Source organism: Adiantum capillus-veneris, chromosome 1 (assembly GCF_014529385.1).
Source record: "Adiantum capillus-veneris isolate H3 chromosome 1, ASM1452938v2, whole genome shotgun sequence".
Lineage (NCBI taxonomy): Eukaryota > Viridiplantae > Streptophyta > Polypodiopsida > Polypodiales > Pteridaceae > Adiantum > Adiantum capillus-veneris.
This window is the reverse complement of record NC_140931.1, coordinates 149,234,275-149,258,506: the sequence shown is the minus strand read 5'-3', so window position 1 is coordinate 149,258,506 and position 24,232 is coordinate 149,234,275. Positions and strand designations below refer to the sequence as shown.

The 24,232-nt window shown below is 41.1% G+C and overlaps 1 long non-coding RNA gene across 2 annotated transcripts in view; it reads left to right on the top strand.

The window, feature by feature from the left end:
• The first annotated feature begins 6,897 nt into the window (after positions 1–6,897).
• The window catches only part of LOC147465782 (uncharacterized), a 36,458-nt gene continuing 19,123 nt past the window's right edge, over positions 6,898–24,232 (top strand). For both annotated transcript variants that reach the window (XR_015189426.1, XR_015189425.1), the window contains exons 1-3: positions 6,898–7,419; positions 11,707–12,259; positions 12,339–12,428. This is a non-coding gene — a long non-coding RNA (uncharacterized LOC147465782). The remainder of the gene's footprint in view (positions 7,420–11,706; positions 12,260–12,338; positions 12,429–24,232) is intronic.

Sequence of the window (24,232 nt, the reverse complement as noted above, 5' to 3'; positions counted from 1 at the left end):
CTAAGTAATTCTTGTGTTACATATTGGTTTGTTGCACAAGGCAATGATAATGTTGTTAAGTTGGATGGGTTGGTTAGTTCACAATTTCAAGGGCTATGTCAAGGCAAAACAAGGCTAATCAACATACTGTTGATCGGGATTTTGTTGTTTCACAAAGAAGAGGCACCAAATAACAATGATGCTACTTCCATTATTCCTTCTTCTAGTAGCAAATCATCTGCTACAAATGCCTCTATAACAACAATGCATCTAGTAAATCTAATGAGAAAGGAAAGAAAAAGCTGCACTGTAGGTATTGAAGATCTGTTGATCATTTGATAAAGCAATGTCCTAAGTTAAAGGCTAAAGAGGCATGTAAGAGAAAAAAGTGAATCTTCTTCAAATGCATCCATTGCAAAATTTACAAATCCTGTTGTTGATGCAAAATGGGCTTTTGTGCATAGTGTTAATATGACCCTTTTGTCCATGATGCATGCATCACTGAGGCTGTAGATTCACATGTGTAGTATTTTGACAGTGGTGCTACAAAGCACATTACATCTCGTCATGAATTATTCACTTGTCTTGATGTTGTCCCCAATGGGAATACTATCACTTGTGCCAACAATATCTCTTATCTAATTCAAGGAGTTTGAAAGATTATACTCACTACAATAAATGGCAGTTCCTTCACACTTTTTGATGTACTTTTTGCTCCTAGGATCAAGAAGAATTTTTTGTCTATTTTTGCATTGGCAAGACTTGGTATTGTTGTAAAGTTCGTGGATGATAAATGCATTGTTCACGATCTTAATTGAAGTGATACTATCATGGCATCACATACCTTGTCTCATGGGTTGTACAAGCTCAATTCTTAGGAAAAGTATGTTGAAAACTTTGCAAAGCGGCAATGCCATATTTTAGAGCTATTTTAGATGTTAAACTGTGACATGCATATTTTGGGCATCTAAATTTTTCCAGTTTAATGCGTTTGTAGAAATATGACCAACCTCAAAAAGTTGTCACAAGTGACCAGCTCATTCCATTTTGGCAATCACGGTGGCTTGAGATTCACAAAAGAACTACCTCCCATTTGGTGTTAGAGCTAGTTGAAATTTACCATGCTGCCCAGAAGAATTCCACATGGCAAAAGGCAAGCACGAGATTCATTGATTGTGTCAGAACTATTCTAGAGGAGTCAGAGCGAGGCTCAGATAAAGGCTTTGCACCTTTGCCCAGGGCCGGATATCCGATGTTCGACCGCCCGCCCACCATGTGTACATATCCTTATTCTTTCTATATGAAGAATAAGGAGATCCTTACTCATAGTTCCTGAGGTTGCTCCACCCACACCATCTCGTGCTTCTCCCCTTCCTAGCACACACCACACCGCATCGCACATGCATGCATCCGCGCACACGCGCAATCACAAGTGGTATCAGAGCTATGATAACAAAACACGCGTGCAATTGATTCCTAGCGACAGGCATGGGAGCGATGGAGCTTGGCCATGGTGGCTTGAGCTTGATGGAGGCGGATCCAGTTCGACGACGTTGAATCGGAGATCCTACGGTGAGCACTCAGAGGAGATCGGGCGAGATCTTGGGTTCCCGGCTACCCGGTGTGTGCAATCCCTCTTGGCTTGGAGGGGATCTTGAGGATTCTCATAGAATTGAGTACAAGAAGTAGATCTGCAGGTTTTGAGTAGCAAGAGCTCAAGAGAGCAATGAGCTTGTAATCAAAGGCAAGCTTGGGAAAGTCTTGAAGGCTTGGAGTGCAAGGTGAAGTCAAACAATAAGGAAGTAGAGAGAGAGAGAGAGAGAGAGAGAGAGAGAGAGAGAGAGAGAGAGAGAGAGAGAGAGAGAGAGCTTGTGTGTGTACACAGCGAGCCCTTGGCTTGAGTTGGGAAGACATTAAAGAAGTCAAAAGTAGGATAGAGCTTGCACAAGGAGCTTTTGACATGTTACCATATAGCAATTAGCATTGAATCCTATGTACTTCCTAGATTGAGATAGCAAGTAAGGAGCTTTTTTCTGTATTGAACTAGCAAAGTCATAGTTACTATATGGGAAGTCGATAATTGCTAAATGGAACTAGCAACATCCAAGTATCTTTATATTTACTATATAGTAATTATGTGGAGTTGCTACATAGAAATAATAATTCTTTGGTCCAACGCAATTACTATATAGCATCTATGTGGAGTTGCTTGTTTGAAGTAGCAAATCTTAGGTCTAACATAATTACTATATAGTAACTACGTTGACTTTCTAGTTGGAAGTAGCAAATCATAGGTCCAATGCAATTACTATATAGTAAATATGTAGTTGCTGATTAGAAATAGTAAATGTTAGGTCTAACGTACTTATTTTATAGTTTACATGCTTTTCTTCATCATAATATAGTGACTATTTTGGTACTAGCGTTAACGCTACAAGAGACAAGAGGTTCATGACTTTAAATATAAAATGTGCATATTAAGGTCTATAATGCTGTCTTTACCTAATTATGTTTATAGTATCTATGACACATTATGTTAATTTTGACGTATTATATGCCACACACATAAAAGGATTGAAGAAAAGATGAGGGGAATATTAGACTGGCACTTTGCACTCCATGATGCGATCTAAATGGAAATGCAATACCATACATGGGATCTTATCATACATATATAGGATCGTTGACTAGAAGGTGAGAGAGATCGGCCATAGGTACCCTTTATAACTCGTCCTGCTTGGGTTTACATCTCTTCACCTATTTCTACGCCAGCTGAAATTTTTGTGTCATTGCTCATTATATGGTAGATTGATGTAATGTGACTAAACATCTTTTGTCGAAGAGGATGGTTGGCTACATAATAAATAGAGGCAATAGGATGCTATGATGATGATCATTTATAGGTTAGACAAGGGAGAGGCATGCTATTTAAAAAGGGTGGGAATTCTAAGCCGGTTAAAGAAAAGAGATAATATGGGCATATATGTAATGATATAAAGGCAAAACGAATTTCGACGACGTCTTGGCACATGCTGAAAAATGCTACCTAGGCCAAAACTTCGTCCTTTTTCTGGTCTTACTGTAGCTATAGTAATCACAATATGCATAAAGGCTCTTTGAGCATCCCCGCATAATAGTGCTAAATTGATGGCCCATCTTTTTGAATTTGAATTCTCATCATCTTCTCTTTGTGTGTGTGTGTGTGTGTGTGTGTGTGTGTGTGTGTGTGTTTTGAGGTACAAATGCACAACCCTAATGGTATACGATTAGGTTGCACTAGGTTTGCAAGTATACGTGCACATAGCATAGAGGTGAGGCATGTGCCTACGGAGGGAGAGATATCGTGTTTGAAATGCTTGTCTATTGAACGCGTTAACTTTTTGGTCAACATCTGCTTGTTGGCTACAATTGACTTGCAACCGGCTCGGGCTAGTTTGCCATAGACTCTAGAGACAAGCTAGTCCAAATTAAGATAGAACCAAGATGATCCTAACTCTAGCAACAAGATTTATGAGAAATTAACTAGGATAATGGGTTGGACAATATTGTATGAAGTTTTGGTCTTGAACATAGGGCCAAGCCTTCGATGAAGGTGTGCACCTCAAGCGCAAGCCTAGCTTGCCTAAGGTCTAAAATACCTAAAGGTCCTAGTCTAAGGACATTTAACACTAACCTTTGTAGGTCTTTAATGAAGCTAGCCCACATTAAATAATTAGTTCATTTGAGAAAATCATTTGGGATAGGTAGATAATAGATTTTATGACACTTTACATAAGAGAAGAGCAAAGGCACAACCATCAAGCTCTGTGATGTGGTCGTGCATGGAGAGGCCATTCTCAGAGGTGGTGGATAGTATAATTGCATGGTAAGAGGTGTTTTGTATGTTGCCTAGTTCCTTACAGTGTCCATATTTTGATTGGAGAAATCAGTACAAGAGAACAAATATGTATGTGATTTAACAATGTGTGGCACTCCTTTATTAAGATCTAAGCTCATTATTAATTTAATTACTCTTCCTTGCAGACTTCTGGACACTACATATAAAAGAGATAGATGGACATATAATCACATATAGCTCAAGTGATTATTCGAAACATTGCAGCTTTAATGTTTAAATTTTAGGCCTACTTTGTGAAAATTGGTTGTGCATTGACCATATAATTCTGCATGCTACTCAATTAATGTACATTTATGGGTAAGATAGAATATGTTGGTTATGGTTGCATATGTCAATAAAGGTTTATGCGCTCCTAGTAAGTCTTTACTATCATCATTGTGTGAGTCCTTGTTTAGCAATGCTTGAGGCTCCAAGTGTGCTTCATTGCCATAGGGAGACCTAGTGAAGTAGACATAGAAGACTTAGGTCTAAAAATCTTGGAAAACTTATAGATGGGAAATTTAGAGGTCAATCAACTGTAATCTCCTCCTCATCTTCTTCCTCTCAATTGCATTGCAACTTGTTGCAATAGATTGTGATGCGAAGACAAAAGACTTGCACTATATACCTTGCCTTCGATGAAGGTGTGCACCTTAAGCACAAGCCTAGCTTGCCTAAGGTCTAAAATACCTAAAGGTCCTAAGTCTAAGGACTTTTAACACTAACCTTTGTAGGTCTTTAATGAAGCTAGCCCACATTAAATGATCAGTTCATTTGAGAAAATCATTTGGGTAGGTAGATATTAGATTTTATGACATTTTACATAAGAAAAGAGCAAAGGCACAACCATCATGCTCTGTGATGTGGTCGTGCATACAGAGGCCATTCTCAGAGGTGATGGATAGTCTATTTGCATGGCAAGAGGTGTTTTGTATGCTACCTAGTTCCTTACAGTGCCCATATTTTGATTGGAGAATTCAATACAAGAGAACAAATATATTTATGATTTAACAATGTGTGGCACTCCTTTATTAAGATCTAAGTTCAATATTAGTTTAATTACTATTTCTTGCAGACTTCTAGACACTACATATAAAAGAGATAGATGGACATATAATCACATATAGCTCAATTGATTATTCCAAACATTGCAATTTTAATGCTTAAATTTTAGGCCTACTTTGTGAAAATTGGTCGTGCATTGACCATATAATTCTGCATGTTACTCAATTAATGTACATTTATGGGTAAAATAGAATATGTTGGTTCCATCGTGATGGTCTTCACCTTCCATCGTGATGGTCTTACATCGTGACCCATCAGCTCCCCCTCGACTCTCCCTGATCAGCTGATTCAGCTCCGGCAAGCTCGTCGGCTGAGAGTCGCTTGCTCCTACGTGTGCCACGTGGAGAGCCTGAAAAAGGGTCCCCATAATAGAGTAATATAGATAGCTTCTCTTGGTGGCTGTCTATTAATGACATTGTCAAATTTTTTGATATGATAGAAGAAGTACTCAACAACACATGACTTTTTGTAATTAAGTACCCACGAGCTATGCTACAAATGACTTTTTTAAATTAAGTATCATAAAGCAATAAAACTAATATACTTGGTGTATCTCACTAGATATGACTGTCAAACCCATGAATATGGTATGGCAAAAGAAAGAACACCAACACAATCACCACAAAGATATGAGAAAAATATTCAAGGGAGAGAAACATAGACCCTAGGGTGCAAACATAATGGACATAAAACCTTGGGACACTAGACACAAGTATGTTTGGAAACCAAAATAACAAAGTCCAACTACCATTGATAAATAAACTTCTATCCAAGCACCAAAGAAGAAAAATCTCATGAACAAATTATCTCAAGATCCTTCTTTGGCACAACATATGGATTTAAAATGCATCGGCCATCAACACATGATAGGACCAATGACACTACCTTGCATAGAAACAACTTTCACACCCATGCACATGCACTCTCTCGAGGGTTGTCATGGTAGAGGTCTACTATGTGGGAAGAGATGGGAAAATTGGATCATAGCTTGACACAATGAGAGATAAATAAAGGAAATGTTTTTGATATTTTCAAAGAATAATCTAAAAGTCACTTATAACTTGTTCTTTTGCCAACATTAAGGGGAAGGATATATGGATTATCAAGCCCTAAGCCAAGAAATTGTTTCAAAATCTACTCTTAATAATGTATATAAACAAGCCAAATTTGGAAAAATCAAGTAGGTTTTGGCTATTGAGAGTACAACCAAAACTCACTAATCTCTACCTGTGCTTGCAGGTCCATGTAGCTTGGTTTTTTTCAACCTTTTGTAGCCTTAAAAGTTGCCTTGTCCTTGTGACATGGATGTTGGAAATGGTCGCCCCCCGGTGTCTTTTGCCAATTTAGTACTCTCTTGAATTTCAGTAGGCCAAGAATTGGGACCAAATTATTGGCAAGCGTGAGTGGCTTGATAAGAGGTGCCACTTCAAAGCTTACATGCTGTCGAGGCTCCAAGTTCAATGTTCTTTTTTTAAGCCCATAGTTCATAGAATAATTTAAGCCCATGTTCCTCAATTGGTTATTTAGACTATCGAGGAGATATTAAGTACTAATTTTATAGAGATTTGAGGCATTTGAGGCAACAGTGTATGTCGGCAGATGAATCAAGGTACGATCTTGTCATTGTCACAAATTGTTCTAGATTGAGAGACTGCAGATTAAAAAAATAAAGTTGATATCCATTATCTCCGTGCACATCCAACTTTTCTTTGTTGGCATCTCCTCTTGCATGGCATGCCATCTATCGCTACTCGCACCCTATCCTCCTACCAGTCTTCTACGACAAAACCACCATTTGGTGGCGCTCCCTATTTGTCTTCGAACAACAAGGCAAGATCCGTTGCTAGCAAAAAACCGGAGTGGAAATCTACAAATGTTAAATTACAGATAAAAGCTTCAAAATTTTCCTTAAAAACCAAGAGAAATCCAATTGGACGGTTTTAGGGTATTGATTGATTGGGGGCCACTAAAATGAAAGGTGTACCTACCTCTCTCTTTACCCTATCGCCGTAAATTAATCAAGCGATATGGGCGGGAAACCAGCTCAGCGGGATAGCAGATACTGAGCTAGGTTCTTGCCAAAACGAGATCAAATCCATGGCACCGCGCGCAAGCTCTGCACAACTTTAGTTCTTGTTTTGTTAGCAAGACATGGTGCTATTAGCTCGTTGATTAAGGTGCTGGCCTGATGATATATTCACATATAATGCAGCAAGGTGTAGCTACTGCTGCTCGTCAATGTACACGCAGGAGCTGCGTTTCCTCTGCTGGCGGAGGTGCTCTTCCTCTACAAACGCGCACGTACTGCAGACGGTGCTGCTCTTAAGAGCTTTGAATTCTTGATGTTGCTATTAAGAGCTTCCTCTTATACAGACGGCTAGCTAGCTCCTTGAATTTGCGGTGCTGTTCGATATTCCTTCTCTTTGAATTCGCGGTGCTGCTCGATCTTTACTCATTTACTGCAGACGACAACTTGTATCAAATTCTATCCAGCCCAAGTAAGCTTTGATAATTAAATTAAAGCTTTAATTTAACAGTAGCTTTTAATTTACAGCAGCTCGATCTTCCTCTTTGACAGTTAAATTAAAGTGCAGTAGCCTTTTCAGCTCTCATTGCTAAATTCAGCTTTTTTGAACATTCAGCAATGTTTGGGAAAAATCATTTTTTCAAAACCTACAAAAATCCTTTCCTTGAGTTTGCCAAGAGGAAATTTTAGAAAATTAGGGGTATTTTTTGGATTTTACACTATTTTTCTCTATTTTGGTGTGGAATTTCTCCTTTTCCTCGCCCTCAACCGTAATTTTTGAAATTGGAAACAACACGATATTAAGTTGAGACACATTTTTCCTAAACACCGATTCAACACATTGAAAACTTGGTAATTGAGCAGAGCTCAAAAAAAACTAGATTTATTGAAATCTATTTTATGATATGCATTGAGAGAGAGAGAGAGAGAGAGAGAATAGGCTTGCCAAAACCTTTTTCCTAACCATAGAAAATAAGGAGATCTAACTCTTGGGTGCTCAGACTTGATGTGTAGAGAGAGAGAGAGAGAGAGAGAGAGAGAGAGAGAGAGATTTTCCAATTATTCCACTTCAAAATTATTAGGTATTTGTAATCACATTGTTGTTATGGCAAAAGATCAAGAATTGCCTTGGAATGTTATGAAAGCAAGGGCTTATAAGGTTTCCTTCGACCTCGTGAAAAACATTGTTGATGGCTTGAAGGAAAACGGAGTCAACATCGATCATTGGCCAGAGACCTTCTATTTTTTATTTGGCAAAGATGGGCTTCCCACATGTGTAGTAACCATCTTCATCGACGATTCTATAGGGTGGCATGTAAAATTGGGTGTGCTATCACTGAAAGCATGTCTTGGGCTTATATCCAGTTACAAAATCTCTACCCTAGGATTCCAAAGTATGCCTATTGATGTGATTTACTCTAGGCTAAAGCTTTTACTTAGCCTCATACCCAACAAGGAAATTTGGAGTTGTGTTCTTCCTCCATTGGTTGTAGAAGATGCTCCACGCTATGATTATAATTTGTGATTAAGAAAGTTCTTAGTTAAAGTGTGTCATCTTCTTTCATTAAAAAAAGATCAAAACCTCTATTCTTGCTTTGTTTTCTTTCTTAGTGATGATCTCAAATCTGTATTGAGCTAAGAATTCTTATCTAAAATGTATTTTCTTTATTAGTCATGAGTCAAAGTCTATCTTGGAAGTGCTCGTGCAGTTACCTTTGCAAACACTCATCAAATGGGTGTGCTTTTGTAACAAAGAGGACTTTCTATCATCACGTCAACAAGATGCTCTAAGAAAAATCCACCCATCAATAAGTAAAAGGAGAAGGGTACAACTAGAGTCAGACTGCCCTTCCACGTTAGCTCTGGTTACTCCTCTATCTACACCTCAAACTATGTCAACTCTTCTTGAAGCCCAAGTTTCTCCCTCTATTGGTCCAATTGATAGAGTGGAAAGGGTTAGTAAGGGTGAAAGACATACTATATGCACTTGCTCACTACATTGTGGAGGAGGTTGACAAGTTCATGCTTCGACCTATTATCGCCATCAAGATCTCTTAAAAAAACATGATAGCTTGAAAAATAAGTTTGGCTTAGTTGAACACAGGATATCATGCAAGAACTTGGCTTACGATCTTGTGCAAGACTCAAGTGATCGTGAACACATGTCATTTGAGGCAGTAGCGGATGATCAAAGCCAAAATGAGGTTCCCATGACATCAATGATGTTCTAGAAGACAATTTCTCTATTTTGTACATGAAGCTTATTGAGAGTGTAGTGGAACTACAATCTCTATGGGATGAACATTGATTACCAATAGGTATACAAGATAAAATGCTTCGCTATTTTTTGGACGATTTTGGGATCTCAAGGGTCAGTTGTCCAAGCATCAAGCAAAGTTTAGCGAGATTGCTAATTCAGCTCCCATCTACATGGGAAGGAGACCTTGATGGTATTCAAGTCCCTGCGTGTTGGGACCACCCAACTATAGACAATGCTGAAAGGGCTCGGAATGATTTCTGCCCAACGTTATCGTGTCTACACAGGACATCAAGGGGCAAGGCATCCGCCACAACTCCTTCAACCCATTTCGAAAGATAGTTTTATTGGATAAATGCCAAAATGTTTATGCTCTAGAGAACCTCGCTCTAAAAAGCTAAAGCGAGCTTGTCTTCAGTGTTGTGAAAAATGCTCCATTTGTGAAAAGCCAAGGAAGTGTATGCTATCTTTCGACTATTTACCAATTGGACCTCAATTAAATCTTTTGACTAAATGCAATACATTTTGTCATGAGATGTTGAATGTATGGTGCCATTAGCAAGAATGGCTTCCTGAAAGTGTAAACGAGCACAAAGAAGGATTGTTGATTTCTGGAATGGAAGGAAGTTCCAAGAAGTAAAAGATTTCTGGGATCGAATGGTTTTATATGAGCTACCAATGGTTTGCTCTAATCCAGTGTGCAAGAAGTCCTACGCCACTTTTCCAAGCTCTAAGCAACATGAAGCCTTGTAAAGAGGATTGGATGTAGATAAAGGAGCTTATCAATTCAACTATCTCAAATGCTTGGAAGATATTCAATGCAACAAGAAATTTCAAAGGGTTACTTATACATCTATAATTTTTGTGACATTATTTCACTCATCTTTAATGCTAAGATGTGTGATGATGTGGTCAAGGAGATCCCCGCAATGTAGCATTGTTGCTTCATTGGGATGGTTTTCAAACGTCTCGGACGACTCAAAAAGGCTATGGTGTTGTGGAGATTTTGTTGCTTAATGCAGGTCCCAACTCCTCCATAGAGGTCTTGCCAGCCTTGTTTATCCCGCAAAGTTCTAAAAAGAGCATAAAGAGCTCTGACGATGTTTTTGCAACATGCTTAACTCCTCTAGTGGATGAGCTAGAGAAATTATATCTTCATGGAGTGGATGTGATATATAAGTATCCAGTAGAGAAAGTTTTTGAGGATCTAAAAGGTCATACAAAGTTGTGCACGATACGTGCCATGGTGATGATGCTTACTGGAGACCACCCTGCACAGTGCAAGATAGGCATGCTTAAAAATGGAGGAAGTGACTTTTGTAGGCGTGACAAGGCACAAGCAACTCTTGTGAAAGATGGTACAAAACTGGATGGTCGATATGTTTATAATGAAAATCGCTATCAAAGTAGATTTCCACCATCACATAGAACATTTGGTGAGATGAAAGCTGCATTGGAGGAAGCCAGACAATGTTGAACACAAGTTGAAAAGGAAGCAGCCTTGAAAAAAGCAGGTCTCTCAGGGGTCTCCATTCTTTGGAGACTTACTAGCTTATATGGCAGAAAGTAAGGTTCTCTTTAGAGGGGAAATATACAAAGTTACCATCTGATTTGGTGGTGAAGGTTGATGATATAAATCAACAAGTAGAGGAAAGGGGCCATTGGAAAGCTTCTATAACTTCTTTTTCCTCTATGCAACATCATGAAAAGGCCATGCTTTTCTTTGCAGGGAGATACTATAAGCAATGCATTGTAGGTGATACTCATTCAGAACGGTTACTTATTGATACAGTGACAGGAATGAGTGTCCTTGAAAAGATACCGTTGCCATTCACTTGGGATTGTATTCACCCATCTTATCTTTGCTACATAAGTTTATTCCAATGTCATTATCGCGAGGACATAAGTTCATAGCTAATGAAGTGAAAGACTTAAAGAGAAGGGATAGATTGCTAGAGGAAGGACAAAGTGGAAATGTTCCTTTATGGCTCCAAGAGCATGATATAGTAAAAGTATGCATAAAAGATAGAGGTATGGAACAATTGAAGCATGTCGTGGTTAGGGAAATAAATTGTGAGGAAAAAATGGCAAAGCTTGCTATACTAAAGCCTCTTATGCATCAAAGCAATATTTGGAAAGTTCAAATAGAGGAGAATGAATGGAGAAGTTGGGATAGTTGTTTGTTTCTACTCGAAGATTGGGTTGTGATGAAGAAGAAGAAGATCACTAAGCTAGGGGAGCTTGATTGTTGGGTACCTATTATATGGTGCACTAATGAATGATTTTATTTTGTAATTCACTATTTGAACTTGTAAAAAATGTGTCAAGTCTACATTTAATTTTGTACCCCACTATTTAAGCATGTGTACAATGTGTCAAGTCTATATTTAATTTTGTAGCTCACTATTTGGATATGTCTATATTGACTTAAGTCTCTTTTCTTCAAAGTGATTTAACTTGTTGTTAATTAATTTTATATGTGTGCTTGTTTGACTTTGTTAGGGTAAATAAGAGTTGCTCGCAATCTCTTTTGGTTGCATTGCTTTCTAAACCTCATGATGAAGCTCTCAAAGAATTGAGTGTATGGAGGGCTAATTATGTTGGAAACAAGAGAATATTAGGAAATCCCACTAGCATTACTATATCTGGGGATTCACCTTGTGTAGTTAAATATGATCTAGAGATATATGACCAGGTGTTTAGACCTCCACCTTCCACACATAGAGATGCAGGGAAGCTTTATGGTAGAAATTTTCTTGTGAAGCATCATCCGGATCAATATAGAGTGTTATATTCTAACTACGGGGAGGTGGGAAAATGGTTTGCAAAAGTTAATTCTATTGGTGACCTTGGAGACAAACTTGAACGAAAGAATCAAGTTATGAGCATCATTGGAGACAACATAGGCAAACTCAAAGACATTGTCATAGATGGAGCTTCTTATCCTTGGAAGGAGGAGGATATTTATTTATGGTGTATCAAGTCTTTTGCCGCTAAGCGTAAATAGACCAAATGAAAGGCTCACCAAGCAACGTCTTCCTCGAGTGGATCTACGGTACGGTTATTTAATGTATGAATAAGGTTATGTTTTTTCTGTGTTTTATACTTACAAGATATTTTTAATGCAAATACAGGCCATAAATAAGGATTTACATGATAACGATGTTGGGATGCAACATGCAGAATCCAATGACTTGGATAAAGATGATTCTCCTAACAAAATGGTAAGATAGTTAGCATGAATACTTAGTGGCTTATTTGATGCTTTGTTTCATTTACATTTTATTTTCAATAGGTAGAGAATGCTCACGATGACAATGCTTTGTCAAAGCTTATGGACATGGATACTATTGTGGTAACTAAAAACAAGATGAAAAAGGAGGCACCAGCTATTGTGCATCATTGGTTACTACACACACTACAACAAAAAAGGGGGTTATCGACGCATATAGCGACGCTTAACGTCGCTATACGCGTCGATATATGCGTTCGTGTGAAACTGTCGCAAAGAGCGTCGATATACGCGTGGAAATGCTTTTTTACCGACACGGATAGCGACGCGTATATCGACGCTGGTATAGACGGGTATAGCGACGCGTATATCGACGACCATAACAATAATTTTTTTTTCTTGGGCAGAGGGCAGGTAGCCTGGCCTGTGCCCAATGAAAAGATGGACATAGGCACCACAGCCAGACTTCCTGCCCTCTGCCCAAGAAAGCGAGCAGCACCAAAATCAACCGTGCTTCCGCAGAAATTTCGACAGAGTTCCCTTCGTTTTTACATGAACTTTTCAAAAAAAAAAAATTCATGTATACGCCTCCTACATGCTATCCATGTAGGATCTCACATGAGATTTAAGGCCAATGACCATAACGAACCATAACCATAACTTAAAAGCATAACCATAACTTTAAAGCATAACCATAACGAACCATAACCTTAACTTAAAAGCATAACCATAACTTAAAACCATAATCATAACTTCAAACCATAACCGACCAATATAACCACTTTGATCATAATCAGAAACAAAATTAACAATAACCATAAGCATAACTAGAAAGTTAAACTTAACCATAAACAAAACCTGAACCATAACTATGTCTATACAAGAATAGAAGAAATAACCATGTCTATACAATGACAATGACAATAACCATAACCATAAGAAAAACAATAACTGTCTGAACAATAATCATAACCACATATATATGTCTATATAAAAGGAGACACAGAAGCGTGTCTGTGTCTCACAAAACATATATATGAAATCCAGACCACTGATGACTAGGCGTCACAACCTGCACATAGGACAACTCACAAAATTAGTATTCACATATACTTACTTAATTAAATCAACTCACACATATTAACGTCTCACCTCAAGCGATCAGCGAGACTGTAAGGCCGCCCAGTCTACAGGCTCTCCTGAAGCGTCAAGATCATTCAATACTTCATAGATACCTTTGCGATATCCATCTGACTCCTCCTAACGTGTCGGTGCTCGATGCATCGCAAGATTGTGCGTTTATAAAAAAATCAGAGTAATAAGAATATATGATTCATCGCGTTTTAAAAAACGCCATAGTTAAGATTGGATTAGAAACTCACAAACTCATAGCGAAAGGTGTCGAAGCCTCCGCTGCCAAGATGAGATGTCCCCCTGGTTATCTGTCGTATCTGCGCAGTCTCACGCTGCTGTCTGAACCGCGTGGCCGCTGTCCGCTCATCCTCCCTGATCTGAAGCCACGTCTCGTGTGGGATGACTGAAGGCTTCGGCGAGCCAATCCTGAAAGCCTTCCGAGCTGCATCTCGTCGATGTTTCACGGTGTCCCGTGCAACACCCTTGATCCAGCTCCTCGGAATAATGTCAGAACCCGAAGCAGGCTGGTACTCTCTCAAGATGGTCTCCACTATGTCATTGACTTTGTCCTTTTCTTGCTGATCCCAAGACGTCAGAAGGCTGGTCGAAAGCTGTAGCTCCGCGAGTTGGCAAATCCGCTCTCATCTTAGTCCCGACTCTATCCATGTCAACAGAACATCTGGTCGTACAGTATAGAGCTCGGAGGCACTAGGATTGTGTGCCCCCCAAGGTGTCCGAGGTGTGCCAAGAGGTGTGTCGAGAGGTGTGCCTGGGTAGGACGGGGGTCGTGAGCGAGGAGTCGAAGCATTTGTGGACCCTCCTCCACAGCAACCACCACCTCCACCTGATAATCGCCGAGATCGGCGAGTGCGCCTGTGCTGCGGAGATGAGGACGTACCCGCCTCTGTCTCACCCCTAGGTGTCGAAGCGTCCGTGATGGGAGAAGCAGGCGTCGTACCCATAGGCGTCCTCCCCATAGGCGTCCCCCTCCCCCCCCCACATAGGTGTCCCCCCCCTAGGCGTCGGACCCTCGGGTGTGAAGCGCGGAGGCGTAGTACCCGTGCCTCTGGCTACCTAGTACTGAGAAGCCTCTGCCATCTGAGCAGGCGTCATCCGTGTTAATGAAGCCCATGAATGCATCTGCACTTATAGAAGCGGGATCTGGAAACTGGTCTGCCATACTAAAGTCCTGCACAAAGAAAGTAAAATAAAGCGTCAGAACACAGTTGTTTAAATTAACTTTAAGCTTTATTTAAATCAATGTCTTCACACAAACACTTCCAGTCCTAGGCCTCGACGAGTGAGGCATCATCGATAAGATCTTGCACCGTTTCATTGTCTATCTCTAATTGCAAACATAACTCTGCTCCAACTCGTTCTGGCAGATTGTCTTCATCCATTGCATCTTCATCGATTAGTGTCAATTCTGGCTCTTCTGTGTCATCCCTGGCATAGAAGCCATTTTCCTCTGCCATACCTTCGTCCATCTCATCTAATGTCACAGTAGTATGGACGTCGTCTGACTGACTTTCCTCCAGGAGATCTTGCCCTTCAAATACTTGTTTATTTCTTGGAGCAACCTGAACCACAAACCACCACCGTTGCTCTCGAGGGTCCGGTACAAAGACCACTTGCTCGCAATGTTCGGGGAGAGCAAATGTGTTGCTCGCATCTGTCCAAACCTTTGTAGAATCTATTTGCACAAGTTTGTTTCCATCTCTGCGTACCGTTGTATTGCGACCAGAAGTAATCACCTTGAACCACTTCACATCCAACAAAAACATCTCAAACTGGCTAAAGCTTACTTTCAGGATATCTGACACCAGACCACAGTAATCTAGGTTGCTAGTGCTCTCATTCGTGTCTCTGGCACTAGCCCTGCTCTTTTGCATGAAACTAACCATTACCCCACTGTCAAAAGTGTTTCTTCTGCTGTCAATTTGTTGTGTTCTGAAATGCTTTCCATGCGACCACAGTGCCATGTATGTATGATACTTCCAGTCACATCCAATAGCCAGCTCTTCCTCTTCTAGAGATATGGGTTCTCCGATCTGTCGAGCTGCTCTCATTGTCTTGTCCAACCATGCCATTGTAGGGAATTCAGATAGAGGAGCGAGATAGTCTGGCAAGGGTAAACCTCTAGTCGTTCGGCTTCGCCTGAAATCCTGTCTATTGCGTCTCTCTTTCTCTTCTTCGTACCTTTCAAGCCATTTTTGCATCGGCGCTGAATTTAGTATACAGAACTTCATGATCTTTTCACACATGGTGTCGTTCATTTTCTTCGGCACCCCTTGTTCTTGTGGCTCCTCTCCCACCAGTCTTGCATCCTCCTCATCGCTCCACAGTCGAGGCATTTCTTGGTCAGAAATGGATAAAAATTCGGTCGTCAATACAAGATACTTTTGCACCAGCCATCCTTCTGCCATGCTCCCCTCTGGACGCGCTTTTTGGCGAACAAAACCCTTAAGTGTTTTCATGAACCGCTCTAGAAAGAACATCCAACGGCTGTGGACTGTACCTGCCACTGCAACCTCATCTACTCCATGGATGAGCAAGTGCATTTGGATAGTTAGACAGCTCGTGGGTAGATACTTCTCAATCATGCAAACCGCCTCAATGGAGTTAGCCCTTGTGACAGCAATAGATTCCTCCTATATCTCCTTGGAAGAGATCCATCGCACTAGCTTTGAAATCTTGTATATGTAGGTCCGCACTTTCTCCGTTAAACACCCCTTGATCGCAATTGGAAGAATGAATTGCAAGAACTTATGCCAGTCGTGCGATTTCAGTTCTGACAGTTGATCGTCACGAGTGAATGCTGTCTTGAGACATCGCATATATCCTGTTGGCGTCCTGAACTTTGAAATCACCCTTTTAACTTGTCGCTCTTCGTTTTTTAGCAATACCCATGGCGCTCTTGGAAGTTTTATTTGGGCAGCTGCATTGGTGAAAGGCCATAGCTCTGGCATCTTTTCAACTGACTGCAAATCATCTCGTGAAGCTCGATTGTCTTTCATTCCCATGATTGTCTTCCAGAGGAGCTCTCCCACATTCTTGAATATATGCATTGGATCCAGCAAATGGTTAATTAGTAGATCACCCTAGTACGGCAACGTATGGAGAAGAGACAAACGTTTCATTCCTGGAACAGGTTGCCCCTCATGTTGCTCCCATCGTACATGTTGCTCCCAGTGCATCTGACCACCCGTACACTGGACTGAAGATTCAAAAACGCCAGACAAGTACGAAGCGTCGATATTTTGGCGTCTTCATAAATTGGTTGACGTGCCAACTTCCTCAACATGTCTTCAGGAGATAGGCGCACGGCTTCTGGTGCTACTTCGTTAGCGTTCTCCTCGCTTGTTTGGAAGAAGGCATCGAGCATCTCCTCCATGCCGTCGGCTTTTGTTTGTAAGTCTTTTTTTGCTTCTATCCTTGGCTCTATATTGGTCGGACCTTCACGCATAATCCTTTTTCTCTCTCTCTCAGATGTAGGTGCTGTCGCGAAAATCAATGCCCGTTCCATAAGAGTCGTATCGTAGATTTTGTACGGTTTCTTCAGCAAACTCTCCGTACTTGTGCACATGCTCATTACATATCCTACGCTTGCGCAGGATTTAATACTTGCAGAGCGTGCACGAGCATGCAATCTTTTCCTCCATGTTAGTTGATGACGTCGCCATCTACAATGATTATGAATGTTGTTTTAATATATATACTTCTCACAATGTAAACTACCTTGCATTCTCTAGTCTTGTCCAATCTCCGTACACTTCGGTCCAGAGGTGTACGGAGATCAGGACCACCGGGTCAAAATCTCGTCTTTATTGGTCAAATCCTATATGGGTAGACACATACGTGCACTCCCAGGTGTACATGGCAATCTATGTAGCGGGCAAAACCCCTTTGCTTCTTTTAGTTCCATAGTTTCTTCAACATCCTACGGCTACCTACGGCTTGTGTAGTTGACTTTAATTCAAACCCATTGACCTACGGCTTGCCATACACGCTCTTGACATTGCTTTAAGACATAGAAGCCATTTTCGAAGTCCGTTTGCATTTTTCCGTAAAAAAACGCAACCGGATTTGAACTACGGCTTGTGTATTTGACGTTTCTTCTATCCGTTTGACCTATGGGTTGCCATACGAGCTCTTGACATTGCCTAAAGACTACCTAATCGTCTACGGACGGTTTCAGAAGGCATAGAAGCCATTTACGAAGTCCGTTTACGTTTTTTCGTAGAAAAACGCAACCGGATTTGACCTACGGCTTGTGTATTCGGCGTTTCTTCTATCCGTTTGACCTACGGCTTGCCATACGCGCTCTTGACATTGTCTAAAGACTACCTAATAATCTACGGATGGTTTCAGAAGGCATAGAAACCATTTCCGAAGTCCGTTTGCGTTCTTTCGTAGAAAAACGCAACCGGATTTGACGTACGGCTTGTGTATTTGGCGTTTCTTCTCTCCGTTTCACCTACGGCTTGCCATACGCGCTCTTGACATTGTCTAAAGACTACCTAATCATCTACGGACAATGTAGTAGTCCGTTTGCATTTTTCCGTAGAAAAACGCAACCGGATTTGACCTACGGCTTGTGTATTTGGCGTTTCTTCTATCCGTTTGACCTACGGGTTGCCATACGCGCTCTTGACATTTCTTAAAGACTACCTAATCGTCTACGGATGGTTTCAGAAGGCATAGAAGCCATTCCCGAAGTCGGTTTGCGTTTTTTCGTAGAAAAACGCAATCTGATTTGACCTACGGCTTGTGTATTTGGCGTTTCTTCTATCCGTTTGACCTACGGGTTGCCATACGCGCTCTTGACATTGCCTAAAGACTACTTAATCGTCTACGGATGGTTTCAGAAGGCATAGAAGCCATTCACGAAGTTCGTTTGCGTTTTTTCGTAGAAAAACGCAACCGGAGTTGACCCACGGCTTGTGTATTTGGTGTTTCTTCTATCCGTTTGACCTACGGCTTGCCATACGCGCTCTTGACATTGCCTAAAGACTACCTAATCGTCTACGGATGGTTTCAAAAGGCATAGAAGCCATTTCCGAAGTCCGTTTGCGTTTTTCCGTAGAAAAGCGTAACCGGATTTGACCTACGGCTTGTGTATTTGGCGTTTCTTCTATCCGTTTGACCTACGGGTTGCCATACGCGCACTTGACATTGCCTAAAGACTACCTAATCATCTACGGATGGTTTCAGTAGGCATAGAAGCCATTTCCGAAGTCCGTTTGTGTTTTTCCGTAGAAAAACGCAATCGGATTTGACTGACGGCTTGTGTATTTGGCGTTTCTTCTATCCGTTTGACCTACGGCTTGCCATACGCACTTTTGACATTGCCTAAAGACTACCTAATCGTCTACGGATCGTTTCAGTAGGCAAAGAAGCCATATCCGAAGTTCGTTTGCGTTTTTCCGTAGAAAAACGCAATCGGATTTGACCTACGGCTTGTGTATTTGGCGTTTCTTCTATCCGTTTGACCTACGGCTTGCCATACGCGCTCTTGACATTGTCTAAAGACTACCTAATAATCTACGGATGGTTTCAGAAGGCATAGAAGCCATTTCCGAAGTCCGTTTGCGTTCTTCCGTAGAAAAACGCAACCGGATTTGACGTACGGCTTGTGTATTTGGCGTTTCGTCTATCCGTTTGACCTACGGCTTGCCATACGCGCTCTTGACATTGTCTAAAGACTACCTAATCATCTACGGATGGTTTCAGAAGGCATAGAAGCTATTTCGATAGTCCATTTGCATTTTTCTGTAGAAAAGCGCAACCGGATTTGACCTACGGCTTGTGTGTTTGATGTTTCTTCTATCCGTTTGACCTACGGGTTGCCATACGCGCTCTTGACATTGCCTAAAGACTACCTAATCATCTACGGATGGTTTCAGAAGGCATAGAAGCCATTTCCGAAGTCCGTTTGCGTTTTTTCGTAGAAAAAAGCAACCGGATTTGACCTACGGCTTGTGTATTTGGCGTTTCTTCTATCCGTTTGACCTACGGGTTGCCATACGCGCTCTTGACATTGCCTAAAGACTACCTAGTCGTCTACGGATGGTTTCAGAAGGCATAGAAGCCATTTCTGAAGTCTGTTTGCATTTCTCCGTAGAAAAACGCAACCGGATTTAATCTACGGCTTGTGTATTTGGCGTTTCTTCTATCCGTTTGACCTACGGCTTTCCATACGCGCTCTTGACATTGCCTAAAGACTACCTAATCGTCTACGGATTGTTTCAGTAAGTATAGAAGACATTTCCGAAGTCCGTTTGCGTTTTTCCGTAGAAAAACGCAACCGGATTTGACCTACGGCTTGTGTATTTGGTGTTTCTTCTATCCGTTTGACCTACGGCTTGTCATACGCGCTCTTAACATTGCCTAAAGACTATCTAATCGTCTACGGATGGTTTCAGTAGGCAAAGAAGCCATATCCGAAGTCCGTTTGCGTTTTTCCGTAGAAAAACGCAACCGGATTTGACCTACGGCTTGTGTATTTGGCGTTTCTTCTATTCGTTTGACCTACGGCTTGCCATACGTGCTCTTGACATTGTCTAAAGACTACCTAATCATCTACGGATGGTTTCAGAAGGCATAGAAGCCATTTCCGAAGTCCGTTTGCATTTTTCTGTAGAAAAGCGCAACCGGATTTGACCTACGGCTTGTGTATTTGACGTTTCTTCTATCCGTTTGACCTACGGGTTGTCATACGCGCTCTTGACGTTGCCTAAATACTACCTAATCATCTACGGATGGTTTCAGAAGGCATAAAAGCCATTTCCGAAGTCCGTTTGCGTTTTTCCGTAGAAAAACGCAATCGGATTTGACCTACGGCTTGTGTATTTGGCGTTTCTTCTATCCGTTTGACCTATGGCTTGCCATACGTGCTCTTGACATTGCCTAAAGACTACCTAATCGTCTACGGATGGTTTCAGTAGGCATAGAAGCCATTTCCGAAGTCCGTTTGCGTTTTTTCGTAGAAAAACGTAACCGAATTTGACCTACGGCTTGTGTATTTGGTGTTTCTTCTATCCGTTCGACCTACGGCTTGCCATACGCGCTCTTGACATTGCCTAGAGACTACCTAATCGTCTACGGATGGTTTCAAAAGGCATAAAAGTCATTTCCGAAGTCCGTTTGCGTTTTTTCGTAAAAAAACGCAACCGGATTTGACCTACGGCTTGTGTATTTGGTGTTTCTTCTATCCGTTTGACCTACGGGTTGCCATACGCGCTCTTGACATTGCCTAAAGACTACCTAATCGTCTACGGATGGTTTCAGTAGGCATAGAAGCCATTTCCGAAGTCCGTTTGCTTTTTTTTTTTTCCGTAGAAAAACGCAATCGGATTTGACCTACCGCTTGTGTATTTGGCGTTTCTTCTATCCGTTTGACCTATTTCTTGCTATACGCGCTCTTGACATTGCCTAAAGACTTCCTAATCGTCTACGGATGGTTTCAGAAGGCATAGAGGCCTCCGAAGTCCATTTGCGTTTTTCTGTAGAAAAACGCAACCGGATTTGACCTACGGATTGTGTATTTGACGTTAATTCAAACCCATTGACCTACGGCTTGCCATACGCGCTATTGACATTGCTTTAAGACTACCTAATGAACTACGGACGGTTTTAGCTAGCTGTTTTAGCTGCTTAGTCCACACCCAGCAGTTTAGGATTCCATAATATGTTATTTTGTCATTTTGTTATTCTAACCTAGTATTAGTCTACCACATTGTAACTTTCTGGTCTCATAGGTCACTTTGGCCTTTTGAAGAGTTAACATAACATTTCATTTCATTTCTTTCTTTAATTTTAATTTTTTACGCAAATCATAACTCTCTTTCTCTCTCTCTCTCTAGTTTTCATTTCCTACGCACATTTTTCTCTCTATTTAATTTCCTACACACACACACACTTCTCTCTTTTTCTCTTTAATTCCCTACATGCACACACACTTCTCTCTTTCTCTCTCTTTCCTACACACACACTTCTCTCTCTCTTTCTTACACACACACCGCTCTCTATCTCTCTTTAATTTCCTACACGCACACACCTCTCTCTCTCTCTCTCTCTCTCTCTCTCTCTCTCTCTTTTTCCTACACACACACCTCTCTCTCTCTCTCTGTCTCTCTCTCTCTCTCTCTCTTTCCTACACACACACACCGCGCTCTCTCTCTCTCTCTCTCTTTCCTACACACATACACACACCGCTCTCTCTCTCTCTCTCTCTCTCTCTCTCTCACTCTCTCTTTCTTACACAAACACACACACACACCGCTCTCTCTCTCTCTCTCTCTCTCTTTTCTACATATACACACACACACCGCTCTCTCTCTCTCTCTCTCTCTCTCTCTCTCTCTCTTTCCTACACACGCACACATAGGATGTGGGGAGAGAGAGAGAGAGAGAGAGAGAGAGAGAGGGGTTAGGGGGGGGAAGAGTGCCATAATACCTCGCAGTAGGTTTTGGCCAAGATCTGAGAACGCGCGCGTTGAGGGCGTAAATGGCTCCTCGCACGGGTTCGGCTTTTTTTTCCCAAATTACTTTCGTCGATACCTGCGTCGATATATGCGTGGGAAAATTAGCCTTTCGACGCGTATATCCATTGGTATATCGACGCAGATATCGACGGACGATAAGTACGTCGATATTAATGTGGAAAGGCACAGGCGTCGATATATAAAGCGTCGATAACTTTGGGTTATGTTGTAGTGACACCATTCATCTTGAGTTTCTTAATGTGTGTTCTTAAAGTTAAATTTGTTTATGGTTTATTTATGAAAACTTAGGAAGATCTAGAAGTATATATTCCAGAAATTCCTTGGCAAAATAATGATGAAGAAATGATGCTTATGAGGTATGTTCAAAAGTAGACATTTATATTTCACTTAAATTATGATTGTTTTTTATTTAGGAGTATCAAAGATTTATAACAGATGAGAGCTTTGGGATTGCTTTGGAAGAAAAAAAAATCTTATGAGAGTTCACATGGTTTTGATCATAACCATGTAGAGAACAAGGTTTGAAGTTATGTTGTTTGATGCATAAAACACGTTTTTTGTGTTGCTTGATTATTGTGATTTTTTGTATATAGAAAATGAAAGATGCCACTTCAAGTGAATTTTGTGATTCAAACGTAAATCTGATCTCTAGAAAAAGTGTGCGAAAAAGAAAGGTATGCTAATAATATATTTGTGTTGAGTAGCTTGATCGGTATTGGATTTTACTTTCTTTTGTAAGTTGTTGTGTGTCGTGTTTTTAGGCTACGAGTAAGCTTCAAGAGCTTCTTAAAAAAAATGAGAAAGCTTTAAAGGTTTCTAATAACAAAAAGAAAAAGATAAGTTGGTTAATTTAAGCTATATAAATGAAATCTTTGATAACTAGGATTAAAACTATATTGTTTTCATGTTTAGGAACTATCAAGAGGATCAAGAGAAGAGAGTATTATTGATGAAAGCTTAGTGGTAGTATCATTTGCCATATACTAACAAACTTACTAGATTGACCAACTAGAAAGTGTCTCACAATTGTTAGTTTGCAATTTCACTAGTTGTGTGTATTCAAATTAGTGAATCATCTAGCAAATTTATATTTTTTTCTATATGGTAACATGTCAAAATCTCTTTATGAATTTCTTTTTTATAGAAACATAACCAAGCCAATGTAAAAGCCTATGCTTGTTTCCGCGCCCTGCGTTAAGTACACACAACCGTAATTGTGTATTTGGTTATAATTGTTGGGGCCAAGTCTATGCAGAGCTGGCGCGTGATTCATTTTTGTCATTCGCAGATCCGCCAAGGGCAATGCGATTTTGTCTCAAAAGATGCTATAAAGTCAGCTCCGTGGAGAGACAATTACCTATAATAAATTGAGTCTACTCTCAGAGCACGGGAGCTTCAAGGCAGCAAGTCGAGAGAATTGACCAAGGCTTGCAAGCTTGAGACATTGAGCATTGAACTCGAGCAGGTGCAATCGGGCAGGGCAGCGTGAGCTTCAAATCAGGTGAGAACCGAGCACTAGAAGTCGCGCAAGAAGGCAAGCACTTGGAGTACAGCCAGAAGGTTGAGCAAAGGGAGAACCACGCAGGCAAAATCGGGCTTGAGCAAGTGAAAGCAAAGCTTGGAGTTTGCAACCCAAAGTCGGGAAGCCACAGAAGCTGCAGCGCTCTTGAGAGGTTCAAACACACACACACACACACACACGCACACACTTACACAATGAGTGAGGTTGCGAGCACAGCAGGGAATCCAGCTGCTGCAGAGGGAAAGCCAGCAGTAGCGAGTATGACGAGTCTGTCGAGATGAGAGAGAATGGCTGTGGGTGATTGGCTTTGAGCTTGGCCTGCTTCACGCTAGCCTTGCTCAGTGCTGCAAGCCTCCCCGGCTCAGTTCTCAGCAAACTGCCGTCGTTCGCCAGTTTCTGCCATTTTCGATAGTTTGCAATAAAAAGGAATTCGAATTTCTTTAAATTCACTTACATTGTGTGTGCAAGAACCCACTCTCACGGGCCCTCAACACCCCGACCCTTCGGCTCTCACACCCCGGCTCACACACATGCCACAGAGAGAGAGAGAGAGAGAGAGAGAGAGAGAGAGAGAGAGAGAGAGAGAGAGAGAGAGAGAGAGAGAGATCTTCTCAGCAAGGGAATGAGAGAGTG